This window comes from Podarcis melisellensis (genome assembly GCF_964234715.1).
Source record: "Podarcis melisellensis genome assembly, chromosome: 14".
Lineage (NCBI taxonomy): Eukaryota > Metazoa > Chordata > Lepidosauria > Squamata > Lacertidae > Podarcis > Podarcis melisellensis.
The window spans coordinates 10393780-10409496 of NC_138546.1; positions in this window are offsets into that span (position 1 = coordinate 10393780).

The window sequence follows — 15717 nt, forward strand, 5'->3', positions numbered from 1 at the left end:
CTAATTATTATTATTTTAGTCATTTGCGGGTTTTTAAACTTTTTTTTTTCCAGCACGCAAAAGTGGCAGCAAAACAAGCATAACAAGAAAGAGGAAACGTACAGACATTTGCAGGTGTTTATCTCCCATAAATGTTTCCCAGCGAATGTGTAATTTCCGTTCCCCTCCACCTTTCGTCAGAATGGGATTGTCATACCGGTTCAGTCTGATGATCGTTTGCTATTGCATTATCAGCGCCTAGGATTTGGCCAGCAAACACCTCCCCACCCCCACCCCCTCAACAGTAAATCAGGTTCTTAATCATAAGACAAAAATGTTGTAAATCTGCTGCTGATACAAAGGGATTTTGTGCGCGGCTGATGTGTCATTCTCAGCATCGGTTTAAAGACAGTGTTACTGTTGGTGCCCTTCGTAATGAAATGTTTCGCTGGACGTGCTAAGAACTGTGACTCCCTTTGGACCAGGGTCACTGCCAGCGACAGGAAAGTGGTAATGCTGCTTAAGATCTGGTCTAAGCAAAAATAAAAACCGGTTAAGTCTGATGCTATTGGAAGATGCAGCGCCCTGTGGCTAGAGGCACTTGAGAGTTTTGTATTTGTGTGGAGGACAGCATGCATGCACCTGCCATGAGCAGACAGAAGCATGTAGCACCTTAGAACTAGGCCAAAAAGCCAAAATCTTTTGTTAGTACGCTCTGGAGGGGAAAGGAAAGAAAGGCTACAATCTTGCACCTATTTTTTAGGAAGTAACCCCATTAGACATTATTTCCATTGGAGAAATAGAGGGCGCTCTGATTCTTCAGATACCCTCTCCTCTTTCATGCCTTTTCTCTGTATCACAGTGGGAAAGTATATTCTACCCGGTTCTCTCTTCACCATCTCCAGAGGTCTCTCCTCAGAAACATTTATAATTATTATTATCATTTTTTCAATTTATATATTGTCATATACCTGTAGATCTCAGGGTGGTTCACAACTCAGGAGGGTTTTTCTTCTTCTCAGCAGCCACTTCCCTCTCTTTCCACTTCCCTAAAATTTTATTAATTCCAAATCACCTCAGCTAAAGTCTGTTAGTCCTCTGGAGTTTCAAGCGCTTGGAAAAGGCAAAGATCTATGGGTCCCTTGGAAGCATTTCCTGCGTCTTAACTGCTGAGCAAAGTTCAGCAGTTGTGCCTGCAGCAACAGTCGCGACAGGAATCTTGAAATTAAAACCAAAGAGGAACAATTGTAGGGAAGTTGCTGGGAAAAGGCGCAAGTAAAATTTATAGAATGGGAACTTTCATAAGCACAAGCAAGAAATACAGTGGTACCTTGCAAGACGAATGCCTCGTCAGACATAAAACTCGCAAGACGAAAGAGTTTTTTGGTTTTTTGAGTTGCTTCACAAGACAAATTTCCCCATGGGCTTGCTTCGCAAGACGAAAACGTCTTGTAAGTTTGTTTCCTTTTTTGAGCCTTTTTAAAGGTTTTTGAAGACTTTGGTGATTTTTGAAGCTTTTCCAAAACTTCTTTTGCAGCCATTTGGTAAGTTAAACTTTTAAAACTTTTTTGGGGGGTTTTGGATTTTGGGTTGGAATCCGTGCTTCGCAAGACGAAAAATTCTCAAGATGAAAAAACTTGCAGAACGAATTAATTTTGTCTTGCGAGGTACCACTGTACAACCCTATGAGGTAAGTTGGATGTTCCTGTTGGGTTAGAACAGGCTGAGATTGTGACTGACGCAATGTCACCCCATCAGCTTCACAGCCAAGCAGGAATTTGGGTTTAAGCACTTCCATCTCACTGGCCCAAATGATATAGTTCAATGAACACTATTTATCTAGGATGACCCCTGATTTTTTTGCCCCCCTATAAGCCCTATAAGGGTTGGATGCTCCTCTCTATACGAGCATATTATAAAATATAATTTATCCATTTTATTTCTCAAAGTTATATACCGCTTTATACCCGCAGATCTCAAGGCAGTTCACAACACAAAACTGCAACACAAAAATAATAATTAAAAAACAAAAGAACCAATAATCATGTAAAATAGAAAGCCCAACAAAAGCAATACAATTAAAGCAACTGGCTTATGGAAGAAAAGAAGTACAAAAGCCAGCTGGCATAAAAAAAAATGTCTTCAAGAGACACCTAAAAAAAGTGAGGATGCCTGCTGCATCTCTGCAAGAAAAGTGTCCTGCAGCATGGGAATGGTGACGCTAAATGCCCACTTCTAGTTGAGATTTCTTGGGCCTCTGTTACAATTTACAGTTGTGTGAGGGGGTGACTCTGCCTGCTGGCACTGCTTCTGCCATCATGTCCCTGCTGGTCCACACCTGGTGGTGAGGAATTTCTACAGGCAAGTTTGCTGTGCATGCAAATGCTCCTCCTGAGATATGGAACCTCAATTGTATAAGAGTTTGCATCATAGGGGGACCCTATGTATGTAGAACAAACTGCTCTTTAAAGTGCTCCCCATCAACAAAGGTTATAAGAGAGGAATGATTTTGAGCAGGAACAGAAACCGAGGTCCCCTTTAGAGGAGCAGTTAGGGCAACGGGGTGATTTAGGCAATAGTTATGGTAGAATGCCAGACACAGTTCTAGCCATGTATGTATCCTGTAATATGGTGTAAGATAATTTTTGTGGTTTAGGAACTGCACAGTAAGCACCAAGATAGAGGGCATTATGCCATGGTTAAAAAATAAAGTAAAATAAAATAAAGATGTCCTGGGATGACTCAGGCCTTTCATAAGCAGTTACTGTATAAACCATTACAAGATTAGGCAGGTTACTGCAATGCTAGTGTACAAATTAACATTAGGAGGAAAGAATGATTGTGGTTCCAATTTCACCCCATCTTCTTAATTGTGTGCATAGTAACACCAAACCTTGACATTTGCAGAGCGATATTAGATAGTTCCCCTGTCTGAAATTTGATTCTTAGCCTCCCCATTACACAAAATTAAAGTGCTTGTCAAATGTATTGAAAATGAATTGTGACAGTGGATAACCTCCGGCAGCACCAGAGAATGAAAAGCAACTTTATTCCTGTTTCAGTGTTCGGTATGGGTGAAGCATAGATCTCGGGGGGAAATAGGAATAATTTAATAAACAGCGGGGCACTGTGACTTAAGTTCTGCTGACTGTGTTTCTAGACACTATTTGCAGCATTTCCATCAGCTAGAGAATATCAGACATAACAGAAAAGTACCCCATAAATCACTCTGGGTGTCAGAGATGACAGCAGTAAACAAATATAGTTGACTGGTCAAATAGTTCATTGACAGCCTGTGGTCTAAAAGCGTTGGTAAAAGTGTGAAATTATAGTCAGCAGTTTGATGTTGCTTCTTATAGCAGAGTTGCAAAACAAAGAATCTGGTTCTCCAATAACCCTTGCCACTTCTTTTCCAAGTATACTGTAGGTGCCTATTTCTCCAGCTATCTGTGATTTGATCCCTGTTTTTTAAATTCCTCTGCCCTCTATTTTCCAGCTGGAAATGTCTGATTTCCATCAGGTCTCTCAATCTCCCTAACATTTTGTACTAAGGGCTGTCCCTGAAAAGCTTTTGAAGAATCTAAGGTTCCTGGGAACGCAACTTGAAAGTCAAGCCCCTGCCTTAGCATGTTGCAAGGCTTGTATTCTGACTTTGCCTGAAGCAGCAGGGACTGGGAAGATGGTTGAATTAGGGCTGTCATATGTCCAAAAAAAGCTTGACAACTTTTGGGGTGTCCTGGTTTTGACGTTTTGAAATATGGCAACCCTAGTGGAATGGCTTGGCAAGTGTCTAGCAGGTGGTTTTCTTGCTACATAAATCTAAACAATGGCATTTGAATATATCCAATGTTTTACATTACAACAAAACTCAAATATGGAAAAAAATGTGTTTCAGCAAACATTGCTCTGCATGTTCAGTCAGTGGGAAAACAGCAAACAAGAAATTCCTGGCAGATTGTTTTGTGTCTTACAGGATGTCCTGCAAGAGGAAGTATGTAAAAATGTGGGGAACATTTGCTTCAGGTCTATCTATACTTGTGCTTTCTCATTTGTCATGTTTGAGTTGGAAATGGTAGATTTCATGTGACTGGGTGGATTTCAGAGAAACTGTTATGTACTAAGTTCGGATCCTAGAACAATAGGCAGGTAGGATCCTAGAATGCAACAACTGATTGGCCTGCAGGAGCAGCCCAATCAGGCTCCAGGAGGGAAGCAGAATCAGCCAATCAGACGGGACCCATTGTGTAAATAATGTATATAAAGCCAGAGGTTTTGGGGGAAATTCATTCACTGTTTTACGAGCTGCAATAAAGAGCATGAAATCACTACACGACTCCAAGTATATTTCACAATGTAATGTCACTTAAAGGCAAAGTCTTAATTAAAGATTTAGCTACCCCTTACCCCAATGCACATACTTAAAAGAACGCCTGCCATGAATAGCAATGCTTTGATCTCTGGAACTGTGAAACAATCTTTGGAGGAGATCCTTTATTATTTTTCCTATGGTGCCTCTTTACTGAGATCATCCAAAACCCTGCTATGAGTTCCTCAGGCCTTTCCACTGGAGAAGGACCGTGCCTTAATGAGAGAGCAGATACTTTGCATGTAGAAGGTTCCAGATTTAATTATTGGCACCTCCTGTTAAATAGACCAAGAAACAAGTGATGGCATATCTCTGCTTGAGACCTTGGAAATTCACTGCCCTCCAATGAAACAATAATGGGCCTTGTCTGACGTGGAATAAGACAGCTTCCTATGTTTATTATTTTATGTCTTTCTTTTATTTAAACAGCTTATGTATACCGCTTATCAATCGCTAAGTGGTGTACAATGCGGAAAAGGTAAAAACGGGTTGAACCATAACATTGGACTTCAATTAAAATCCCTGCTGTAATAAACAAAAAAATATTCAGTTGGCACCAGATGTTCAGTAGGAAAGGGGCATCTGACCTCACCTGGGAGTTCCATAAAATTGAGCCCACAATACTGAATGCATGACTCCTGGTGGATGTATAAGCCATGCATCTGAGCTACAGGGGACAACTGATGCTGACCCCCCTGAAGACCTCAGTGATGAGGCAGGAATATAAGGGAATATGGGTGGTCTTCGATGTATCCATTGCATTCTAATGGAGATCCAGCGGTGTGGGAATGTTGTGGAAAGTAGGAGAAGATATAGTGATTAAATATTATCCCTCCTCATTCACACTAGGGAGCAAGTAGCAGAGAACTTTCCCTTGCATATGGCTGGAAGCAAGTTGATGGATTCATTAGAATAATTTAAGTTAAGCAATCCAGTCTGGCTTGTCCAGATTGGACAGTTCCTGGTAAATTTCCCCTTTACAGTGGTACCTCGGGTTAAGAACTTAATTCGTTCTGGAGGTCCATTCTTAACCTGAAACTGTTCTTAACCTGAGGTACCACTTTAGCTAATGGGGCCTCCCGCTGCCGCCGCACGATTTCTGTTCTCATCCTGAAGCAAAGTTCTTAACCCGAGGTACTATTTCTGGGTTAGCGGAGTCTGTAACCCGAAGAGTCTGTAACCTGAAGTGTCTGTAACCTGAAGTACCACTGTATTTCCCTCTTAAAAATAATAATAACTTGACAGTCTTCTTTCAAAGTAATGGTAAGGTTGACTTACATTCAGTACATGGTAGTATCCTGAAGGCAGGCTTTATCTTGTGGTTAACAGTTACATTTGTAGAGAAAAGAAGTCTGAGCTAGGCCTCAGACTTTCTACCTTGTGGCTTCCATCCTCCGAAAGGATGAGCCATATGTTGCTGGCTAAGAGCCAGCAGAGAGGAAGATGGCAAAAGAGCAAAAGAGGAAGATGGCTGTGTGGCCTTTTGTAGGGTCACGCCCATCTACCTGGTCACACACAGGCGGAGGATGCTTCACAGCAGGTATGACAGGAACTCCTCCCTGTCTGGAGCAACATTCCCTCGTGTGTCCACTCTAGGAAACAGTAAATGTTGTATTTGACTGCTTCGGTGAAGATATATCCCACAAGTGGCCGATTACGTAATGGAGGAAGGCCTTCTCAGTGCTAATCCCCAGGCTACAGAATAGATTCATAGGAGGTCCTTTCTTGCCACCCACTTTCTGTTCATTTCAGCACCATAAAATATACTTTATTTAAAATATCCTTTTAAGGATACATGCTGCTGCATAATGGTTGTTGTTGTTTTTTAAGCCGCTGCTGGCGTTTGTTAAGATCTGCTTCTTTTCGAGTGTTGTTAGTGCATACGTATGTTGGTTTATATGTATGTATATTTATAAAATGATTTTGCGTTGTGGTAAGTCAGGATAAAAACGTTATAAAGAAATAATATCTTCTCAGTTATGGTCTGATAAAATAAAAAGAAGCCAAAATAAATTTATAGCTGGACATAAGCTCCATGCTTCGTGGACCATTTTCCCACTAGGGTCGACCCTACCTAGAATATAATAATAGTCAAGTGATACCTGTCTTTTTAAAGATAAGGCCTGATTGATAATTCCACTTACCATCTTATAGGGATGTGGCAGCTTTGTAGGACAGCCAGCCCGCCCCCCAGTGATGCAGGACTGTGTGTCGGGGTCTGAGTCTTGCCAGGGCGTTAGCTTAGGCTTGTGCTCCCGGCTTGAGTTCCTGCTCCGCATCAGCATGGTGAATTGGCCAATGGCGGGCTGGTGCAGAGGGGTCTGTGGGGACAGGCTTGAGGGAACAATCAGGCTTCTCTTGACAGCAGCGGAGCAAGCCGATTGGGCGCCTGGGGTGGCGCGCGTGCCATGCGCCCGGGGGCAGGGCTAGCTGTGCACGGGGGCGGGGCCTCTGAGGAGTCTTCCGGCCTCCTTCCACTCAGCCGCCCTATAGCTGAGGGGAAGGCGGCGGGCGGACCGTTTGGGGCAGTGTGGGGCCTGCGGGTGTCCAAGCCACCGCATCACTCCCAGGAGAGATGTGTGACTCGGGTGCGCTGCAGCCCCCCCCAGTGGTTACACCCACCCTCACCACACACCCTTCCTCTGCCCCATCCCTTGGGTCTGCTCCTGGGGGGTTTAAATCAGCCTCTGAGGTTGTACCCTTCCTTTCCCCTCCAAAAATGGGTTATCCCATTAAAGGGATCCTTGATGGAGTTGCCTCTGTCCATTTGCCCAGACGGGGGTCTTGGGACTCAGTGCTCCTAGAGGCTGCAATCCTTGTGGGGATCCCCCTATTTGATGTAAGTTATAGGAATCCCTCCCCTTCATGGATCACTGCCTTGCCGTGGCGAAGGGGCTTGAAGAACTCAGAGAAGCTATGAACTATGCCGAGCAGGGCACCCAAGATGAACAGGTCATAGTGGAGAGTTTTGACCAAACGTGATCCACCTGGAGGAGGAACCGGCAAGCCACTCCAGTATCCCTGCCAAGAAAACTCCATGGACAAAGACAACAGGCATATAAAAGTTATGACGCTGGAAGATGAGCCCCTCAGGTCGGAAGGCGTCCAACATGCTACTGGGGAAGAGCGGAGGGCAAGTACAAGTAGATCCAGAGCTGATGAAGCGGCTGGGCCAAAGCCGAAAGGACGCTCAGTTGCGGATATGCCTGGAAGCGAAAGGAAAGTCCAATGCTGTAAAGAAAAATATTGCATAGGAACCTGGAATGTAAGAACCATGAACCTGGGTAAGTTGGAGGTGGTAAAAAATGAGATGGCAAGAATAAATATTGACATCCTGGGCATCAGTGAACTAAAATGGACGGGAATGGGTGAATTCATTTCGGATGACCATCATATCTACTACTGTGGGCAAGAAACCCGTAAAAGAAATGGAGTGGCCCTCATAGTCAACAAAAGAGTGGCAAAGGCTGTACTGGGATGCAATCTCAAAAATGATAGAATGATCTCGATACGAATCCAAGGCAGACCTTTTAACATCACAGTAATCCAAGTTTATGCACCAACTACTGGTGCTGAAGAAACTGAAATTGACCAATTCTATGAAGACTTACAACACCTTATAGAAGTGACACCAAAGAAGGATGTTCTTCTCATCATAGGGGATTGGAATGCTAAAGTAGGGAGTCAAGAGATAAAAGGAACAACTGGCAAGTTTGGTCTTGGAGATCAAAACGAAGCAGGGCAAAGGCTAATAGAGTTCTGTCAAGAGAACAAGCTGGTCATCACAAACACGCTTTTCCAACAACACAAGAGACGACTCTACACATGGACATCACCAGATGGGCAGCATCGAAATCAGATTGATTATATTCTCTGCAGCCAAAGATGGAGAAGCTCTATACAGTCAGCAAAAACAAGACCTGGAGCTGACTGTGGCTCAGATCATCAGCTTCTTATAGCAAAATTCAAGCTTAAACTTAAGAAAGTAGGAAAAACCACTGGGCCGGTAAGATACAATCTAAGTCAAATCCCTTATGAATACACAGTGGAAGTGAGGAACAGGTTTAAGGATTTAGATTTGCTGGACAGAGTGCCTGAAGAACTATGGATGGAGGCTCGCAACATTATACAGGAAGCAGCAACTAAAACCATCCCAATGAAAAGCAAATGCAAGAAAGCAAAGTGGCTGTCCAACGAGGCCTTACAAATAGCGGGGGAGAGAAGGCAAGCAAAATGCGAGGGAGATGGTGAAAGATACAGGAAATTGAATGCAGATTTCCAAAGAATAGCAAGGAGAGACAAGAAGACCTTCTTAAACGAGCAATGCAAAGAAATAGAGGAAAGCAATAGAATGGGAAGAACCAGAGATCTGTTCAAGAAAATTGGAGATATGAAAGGAACATTTCGTACAAAGATTTCCATAATAAAGGACAAAAGTGGAAAGGACCTAACAGAAGCAGAAGACATCAAGAAGAGGTGGCAAGAATACACAGAGGAATTATACCAGAAAGAAATGGATGTCCCGTATACCCCAGGTAGTGTGGTTGCTGACCTTGAGCCAGACATCCTGGAAAGTGAAGTCAAATGGGCCTTAGAAAGCACTGCAAATAACAAGGCCAGTGGAAGTGATGGTATTCCAGCTGAACTATTTAAAATTTTAAAAGATGATGCTGTTAAGGTGCTACACTCAATATGCCAGCAAGTTTGGAAAACTCAGCAGTGGCCAGAAGATTGGAGAAGATCAGTCTACATCCCAATCCCAAAGAAGGGCAGTGCCAAAGAATGCTCCAACTACCGCACAATTGCACTCATTTCACACGCTAGCAAGGTTATGCTTAAAATTCTACAAGGAAGGCTCAAGCAGTATGTGGACCGAGAACTCCCAGAAGTGCAAGCTGGATTTAGAAGAGGCAGAGGAACCAGAGACCAAATTGCAAACATGCGCTGGATTATGGAGAAAGCTAGAGAGTTCCAGAAAGACATCTACTTCTGCTTCATTGACTATGCAAAAGCCTTTGACTGTGTCGACCACAGCAAACTATGGCAAGTTCTTAAAGAAATGGGAGTGCCAGATCACCTCATCTGTCTCCTGAGAAATCTCTATGTGGGACAAGAAGCTACAGTTAGAACTGGATATGGAACAACTGATTGGTTCAAAATTGGGAAAGGAGTACGACAAGGATGTATTTTGTCTCCCTGCTTATTTAACTTATATGCAGAATTCATCATGCGAAAGGCTGGGCTGGATGAATCCCTAGCCGGAATTAAGATTGCCGGAAGAAATATCAACAACCTCAGATATGCAGATGACACAACCTTGATGGCAGAAAGTGAGGAGGAATTAAAGAACCTTTTAATGAGGGTGAAAGAGGAGAGCGCAAAATATGGTCTGAAGCTCAACATCAAAAAAACGAAGATCATGGCCACTGGTCCCATCACCTCCTGGCAAATAGAAGGGGAAGAAATGGAGGTAGTGAGAGATTTCACTTTCTTGGGCTCAATGATCACTGCAGATGGTGACAGCAGCCACGAAATTAAAAGACGCCTGCTTCTTGGGAGAAGGGCAATGACAGGCCTAGACAGCATCTTGAGAAGTAGAGACATCACCTTGCCAACAAAGGTTCGTATAGTTAAAGCTATGGTTTTCCCAGTAGTGATGTATGGAAGTGAGAGCTGGACCATAAAGAAGGCTGATCGCCGAAGAATTGATGCTTTTGAATTATGGTGCTGGAGGAGACTCTTGAGAGTCCCATGGACTGCAAGAAGATCAAACCTCTCCATACTGAAGGAAATCAACCCTGAGTGCTCACTGGAAGGACAGATTGTGAAGCTGAGGCTCCAGTACTTTGGCCACCTCATGAGAAGAGAAGACTCCCTGGAGAAGACCCTGATGTTGGGAAAGATGGAGGGCACAAGGAGAAGGGGGCGACAGAGGACGAGATGGCTGGATAGTGTTTTCGAGGTTACCAGCATGAGTTTGACCAAACTGCGGGAGGCAGTGGAGGACAGAGGTGCCTGGCGTTCTCTGGTCCATGGGGTCACGAAGAGTCGGACACGACTAAACGACTAAACAACAACAACAACATAGGAATCCCTGCTGCCGGGTGGACCCTGATGTCATTTCTGGTAAACAAATGCTTACCTAATGACTATGCCAAACCACTTCATCTGTAGTCAATAAAAGTTGTGTCCTGATTTGATCCCAGTCAGCTGTGTGGTCTCCTTTCTTGGTAGCTTACCTGAGTGGAGGAGGGGCAGTGTGTGGCCCTGGCCTGCTATCCTGTGGATAGCTGCTGAAGAGCTGTGCCTTAGAGTACTGGCTGCTGGAGGGTATTCCTATAGTTTTTTTGAATAGGTTGTTGCATTTTGTACTTCTCTTCTATATAATTTGGTTTGTTGTGCAATAAAGAACACAGTCCATTCATATACCAAAAGGTAAGGATGGAAGGATCTGTCAGTTTCAATACCCAGTTTCTCATTTTTTCCAATCTTAAACTCAGTTCTTCACATTTCTGCAGCAATTTGCGATTTTTGATTTTTAAAAAAATCTTCATGAAAAGATTTCCGGGTGAATTTCTTCATAATAAACACATTTTTGTATGCTGTTTTAACCAACGCACACATTTTTTGCGTGCAATTTTTCCTAACATAATGCATTTCCGTATGTTATTTTCACTAGTATATTCATTTCTATGCACACCGCCCACTCAAAGATTCATTTCTGTAAACGTTGTTTGGCTAGAGAACTGCATCACAAAAATTGGATTTGTGTGAATTTTTAAGAATGGCTGTGATTTGGTTCCCATATTGTATTTGGAAAGTGTGAATTTGAGAATATCAGTTTTAAATGCAAATGGAATTGAATTTCTTCACCATTCTCTACTAAGAGGATTATGTGTTAAGAGAAGTACAAGGAATAGATTAGGGGCCATCTGCATAGACTGGCATGACAGCCTTCTTCCAACACCTTGAAAGCTGTCACACAGAAGAGGACAATGATAGATTCTATATTGCCTTACTTGGCCTTACTTTACAGGAGGCTACCTTGACCAAATAACTCCTAAAAGCTGGAGTTGGTACAGCTCTAGAGTAACAAGAATCAAGTCCTGAAATTCCCTCCCTTGGACTTCAAACTATTTTGCACTGGGCCTGAGTCTAGACCCCCATAATTCAAGCACCATCCTTCTGTTTATATGGAAAACTGGCAGCAATGCCCTTCTGTTGAACTAACCCAAAGCAATTAGGGCAATTATAGTAGTGATGTGTACGTCCATGGAAAATGTGTAAGAGAAACGTATCACAGCATAATCCTATACATGGTTCCCCCCCCTGAAATAAGCCCCTTTGGGTTTGGTAGGGCCACAATCCTATGCCCACTCACCTGGGAGTAAGTCCCATTGAACATAGTGGGCCTTACCTCTCAATAAACATGCATCAGGTTTGCCTGCACACTTGACTGGAGATGCTGTTGAATCTTGGATCTTGTTCTTCTGAGACAGGGATGGCCTTGAATGTCAGATAATAAATAAGGCTCTTCTTAAGATTATCTTTGCTGCATGCTGTAATGGAAATTTTCCTAGGGGAGTTTCAGAGATTTTTGATATGGATCTCTTCTCCAGGCAGGGGTGTGCCAGCTTCCCCCCCAATATTTTTGGGGTGGGAGCTGGGGCCCTCAATGTCCAAAAAACATGGAGGCTCCTCTTCCTACCATGGAGAGGAAGGTGAGTCAAAGCAGCCTCTCAACGGTGGTGTTGGCAGCAGGAGGCAAAGAAGGGGCCACTGACCATTAGAGCCATGTGGCCACTGTGTTTGGCTCTGCTCCCATCTCCTTCTGACTTTCTGCACACAAACCTTGCCCCCCCCCTGCCCCATCACCCTAGTGTCTCCAGGTCATCAGTTTTCCCTTGAGTTTGGTGAACATTTTTTAATTGAAGAAGGAACTGAATTTTGGATGCATTTTTAATGTGAACGGATAGGCGAATTTAAGCCTACACCATCAGACTCTACTTTCAGTTACAGAAATGCAAATGAAACAAGATGTTAATCAGTTAATTGCACCAGTTAGTTGACAAAACGCCTTTAGTTCCAAATGTGAAGAGCACACCAAAAGCTTTTATTGTTTTCTGCCACGGTTTCTACTACCTTGGAAAGACTGCATTTTTTGTTTTGTTTTAATCCAATCCTAACACAAATCTAAAACCAGCGTGGGTGGCATTGTATATATACCGTTTCTCTTCTGTTTTATTCGCTTGACAAAGAAGCATAAGGGAGACTCAAAAACACATTTTAATGTCACATATGAAGACATCTTTTCATTTTGGTTCAACGAACAAGACAACTTGTTGAGTCATAAAAGCGCACCACCAGTAGAAAATCAAAACAGTGGTCTAACAGTGGAGGGTGTGTCAGGGATTTGCTGGCCTGGCAGAGATGCCCATGCATATGTTTCAGAAATTTAGTAATCCTGTACTCAGTCCAGCAAAGTCTTCTTACAAAGAACTCCCAACTTCCTTAAGCAAGAGGGCGGAAGATTCTATTTACCCTTTTGGTTCAGGAGTTAGCATTCTACATTATAAACTGTTAATACTCACAACATTCCTATGACCAAGAGGAGGCTGATATGATTTAGGGGACCTGCAGATGTTGGTCAGAGCAGTGGTGGTAATGCAGAACAGGAAGTGGAGCAGGAAGGGTAAAACCTGAAGGCCATGTACACAGTATATTTTTGAAGCACCTTGCAAGCACATCCTTTCCCTCCAAGAATTCTGTACACTGTCTTTCATTTAGGGTTGCTGGGAATTGTAACTCTGTGCTTTAAAGGTATAGTGTTTACACAGTCAAATGTTATTAAGCATTTTAAAAAAAAAGCATATTCAACACTGCCACTGCTATTTTGAAGAAACTAGCAATTGTTGCTGGTGAGGAGCGGTGATCAAACAGGAAACTAAATACCAATACCTCTTCTCCTGCAGCAAAGACTGGAAAAGAGTGGGAGAGAAGGACGCACACAAAAAAACAGGAAGCCCCTCAGATATATCCATACCTGTCAACCTTCCCTTTTTTGGTGGGAAATTCCCATCTTCCAGCGCTGTTTCCCGCTGCTTCCCGCTGCTATCCCGGATTGTTAGATATCCCATTGACTGCCCCCGGTACAGGTGAGGCTGCTGATCCCTTATTTTTGAGGCTGCTGATCCCTTATTTTCAAATCTGAAAGTTGGCAGCTATGGATATATCCATGCAATAGACACAAACTACTTAAATTATTATCTCTTTCCCCAAGAAACTCTTGCGTTTTTTTAGTTCTGATATGATTTGGGGGACCTGCAGATGTCGGTCAGAGCAGTGGTGGTAACGCAGAACAGGAAGTGGAGCGGTAAAGGTGAAACTTGAAGGCCATGTACACAGCATATTTTTGAAGGTTTCTTTAACACAGGAGCCCTAGCAGCATCACCAAAGTACAATTCCTAGAATTGTGGTGGAGGAAAGAGCAATGGCAGATACAGTGGTATAAAACCAAGACATAATGTGATGTAGACCATCCACTAGAAACAGTACATCTTAGGGTCAAACTCTCTGTTTTTCAGTAGCAGATAGCATGCTTAGGTCTGGGCACACCATTTTATTAACGAAAAGCAATCAGGGTCCCACGCTCTGAATTAGGGCTGTGGCACAGAGAAGGGTTAAACCTTTCGCCCTGTGCTGCTTTCCTGGTGGAATAGCACTCCCAAAGCTTGTCGTTGCCCCATGGTGATGATATATATACTGCAAATAGCACCTTCAGCGGCAAAGAGTAGTTGGACCAGGGGCAGCTGTTTCTCATAGGAAAATGGTGCAGGAGGAAAAAACTGCATCCCCGCCCCCAACCCTGATGCAAATTCATTTAAGGATATATTTGAAATAAGTAACATATGAAGGAGGGTTATTTATGTGAAGGGTTATCACATGATGACTGGACTGCTAGCTCTCATGTCGCATGGCCAGATTAGCCATTGCCCCTGATATCTGCATGTTGAGCACAGATATCTGAAGAGACGCCTTATATGTGCCCAGCTGTTCTCACTCAGGGGCTCCATACAATTAGGATGTCAGTGCAATCAGGGAGCCCAGTCATAAGTAAGCATGTGCATTAGCAGTTGCTTGTGATCGGGGTCTCCTCTTCCGAGCTCAGACTGTGGACATCAGGGGTTGGCTAGGCCAGGTGGATGACACCAGGGGTGGGGCAAGTGGGTTGCTCTGTTGGGCATCCTATGATGCCCCTTCGTGCAAGCAATATGTCCTACAATGAGGGATAGCAGAATCGTTCACTTTCAGCTCTCTAGGTTTCTAATTTTTCCAATCTTAAATGCAGTAATAATCCTCATGAAAATTCTTAAGCATTTTGGTGCAAATTTGTCCTGATAAACACATTTTTCGATGTTATTTTATATGCAGTTTCTCCTAATATAGTGCATTTTTGTATTGTATTTTCACCAATAGCTTTATTTTTCTGCACATTGCAACCAGCCCCATCGTTCAGCCCGGACACTGAGGTCCAGCGCCGAGGGCCTTCTGGCGGTTCCCTCACTGTGAGAAATGAGGTTACAGGGAACCAGGCAGAGGGCCTTCTCAGTAGTGGCGCCTGCCCTGTGGAATGCCCTCCCAGTAGATGTCAAGGAAATAAGCAACTATCTTACATTTAAATGAAGGCAGCCCTGTTTAGGGAAGCTTTTAATGACTGAAGTTTTAATGTAATTTCAATATTTTGTCGGAAGCCGTCTAGAGTGGCTGAGGAAACCCAGCCAGATGGGCGGGGTATAAATAATAAATTGTTATTATTATATAAGCACATATATGCATTTTTGAAGCATCTGGTTGAAGAACTGCATTGCAAAAATTGGATGAATGTGAATTTCAAAGAATGGCTTTGTTTGGGGGTCTCATATTGTTTTGAAAAGTGACAATTTGATAGAGTCACATTTAAATGTGAACTGAATGAAATCTTTCCCTCATACCTACCTGTTGTGTGGCCAACAGTTAGCTTAGCTGCAGCTACATCGTACAAGAGAAAAGCCTGTGTACAGCATTTTGCCTTAATTGTTCATGTGTATGCAATTAAATAAGTGTGCTTGGGCTACATCCAGCAATTTCTTACTTAACGTCTAGGGACCCTGGGGAGGAAATTACATACTGAAGAATGGCAACCATTCAAAATTTAAGCAGGGCATTCATAAGAGACCAAAGCAAGGACTGTAATTCACTAGAAACGTGGGCCAGAAATAGGGACTGATCTTAATGTCTATGATGACATGAAGGTCGACTGCAAAAACATGAATTGTTGTGGGAATGGCTTTTTAATTTTACAGCATTGGTCCCCAACAAAGCCCACTTTGTGG